We start from the raw sequence: 2,268 nt of genomic DNA, 5'->3' as shown, positions 1-2,268 counted from the left end.
CCCCCCCCCCCCCCGCTTTTGTCAGCAAATGACGTTTGCCGCTTCAGACAAAAAAAAAATATGGACTTGCCGTGCTTCGACACCCAAAAATAGATTCATATCTCTGTGACTCTGCATGGCATGCACATTTCTTTTGCTTAGCTTTCGAGATCAGATCTCTCTAGATGCTCTCACATTTCACAATTTGCGGGTGACTTGAGGCCTTCGGCTCTGACTCAGAAGGAGCGCGGCTACTCAGGGGCTCTTTTCCACGTTTTCGGAACCGGTGAAGCCTTGTGAGAAACAGACTTAAGACTTCCCTTATGAAGAGAAACTTAAGCATGAGAGGATTTGGGGTTTGGAAGAAAAAAACCTAAACGATTAAGAGCAAACCTCACCGGGTTTCTTTCGAACAACAGTGTGTAAAGGGTAGGGTTACCAACTCCAGGTTGGGAAATTTGGGGCTGGGTGCGGGTTGAAGAGGGGAGGGATTTCACAATTTGCGGGTGACTTGAGGCCTTCGGCTCTGACTCAGAAGGAGCGCGGCTACTCAGGGGTTCTTTTTCACGTGTTCAGAGCAAACCTCACCGGGTTTCTTTCTAACAACAGTGTGTAAAGGGTAGGGTCACCAACTCCAGGTTGGGAAATTTGGGGCTGGGAGCGGGTTGAAGAGGGGAGGGATCTCAGCAGGGTATAATGCCAGAGAACCCACCCTCCAACGCATCCATTTTCTCCAGGGGAACTGATCTCTGTCATCTGGACATCAGCTGTAATTCCAGGGTATCTCCAGGCCCCACCTGGAGGTTGGCAACCCTAGCTGGGAGATATCTCTCTCTCTCTCTCTCTCTCTCTCTCTCTCTCTCTCTCTCTCTCTCTCCCCACACACACACACCGTGTTATAATATGAGTAGGAATGGTGAATGGTGTTGTGTGGCTAGAGTGCTGGACTATAGAGACCTGGGTTCAAATCCTCACCCAGCTATGACGCTCACTGGGTAATGTCGGCCTTGTCTCTCAGCCTAACCTACCTCACAGGGATGTTTTGAGGGCAAAGGCAGGGGGAGGGAGAACCACGCAGGCAACCCATTCTGGCCTGGACTCAAAGAGCAAGTGTACATCTCACTGACTGGAAGGCGTTAATCAGTTTGCAGGTCAAAGAATCTGTTTCGATTGGCCTGATTATTATGCAGCATTTTCACAAGTCTCCACAGACATTTTCGCACTCTCCGGATCCCACAAGTTGATCATTCCTCATTAGAACTGTAGTAGAAGGGAACACGTTCTTCGTGTTCCTGGGATCCCAGATCACCGCAGACTGTGACAGCAGTCATGAAATTGAAAGACGCCTGTGCCTTGGGAGGAAAGCGATGGCGAACCTAAACAGCATGATAAAAAGTAGAGACATCACCCTGCCAACAAAAGTCCGCATGGTCAAAGGAATGGTATTCCCACTAGTCATGTATGGCTGCAAGAGCTGGACTATAAGGAAGGCCGAGCGCCGAAGAATAGATTCTTTTGAACTATGGTGCTGCAGAAGACTCTTGAGAGTCCCTTGGACTGCAAGAAGAATCAAATCAGTCAATCCTCAAAGAAATCAACCCTGACTGTTCCCTGGAAGGCCAGATAATGAAACCGAAGCTCAAATACTTTGGCCACCAAATGAGAAGGGAGCACTCCCTGGAGAAGACCCTGATGCTGGGAAAGACTGAAGGTCAAAGAAGACGGGGACAGCAAAGGATGAGATGGTTAGACAGTGTCATAGATGCAACGGACATGAAGTTGAGCAAACTTCAGATGGCGGAAGCCTGGAAGGCCTGGTGTGATCTGGCCCATGGGGTCGCGAAGAGTCGGACTCGACTGTGCGACTGAACAACAACAACAAGAAAGGAACAGGACGGTGGGTCAGTGGTGGAGCATCTGCTTGGCATGCAGAAGGCCCCACGTTCAGTCCTCAGTATCCTCCAGTCAAAAGGACCAAGCAGTAGGTGATGTGAAGGAACTCTGCCTGAGACTCTGGAAAGCTGCTGCCACTCTGAGTAGACAATACTGACTTTGATGGACCAAGGGTCTGATTCAGTATAAGGCCGTTTTTGGTGACTGCAGTCCACTGCAATGATTACTTTAGGCTAGCCTGATCTCTGATCTCGGAAGCTAAGCAGGGTTGGCTGTGGCTAGGAACTGAAAGGGTGACCTCCAAGGAATAGAAGGCCCGTGACGCAGAGGAAGGCAATGGCAAAACTACCTCTGATTCATCACTTGCCTAAAAAAGCAAGTCTAGCTCGCCACCTA

Source organism: Gekko japonicus, unplaced genomic scaffold, assembly GCF_001447785.1.
Source record: "Gekko japonicus isolate JY-2015 unplaced genomic scaffold, Gekko_japonicus_V1.1 scaffold641, whole genome shotgun sequence".
Classification (NCBI taxonomy): domain Eukaryota; kingdom Metazoa; phylum Chordata; class Lepidosauria; order Squamata; family Gekkonidae; genus Gekko; species Gekko japonicus.
This window is presented reverse-complemented; position numbering follows the sequence as displayed.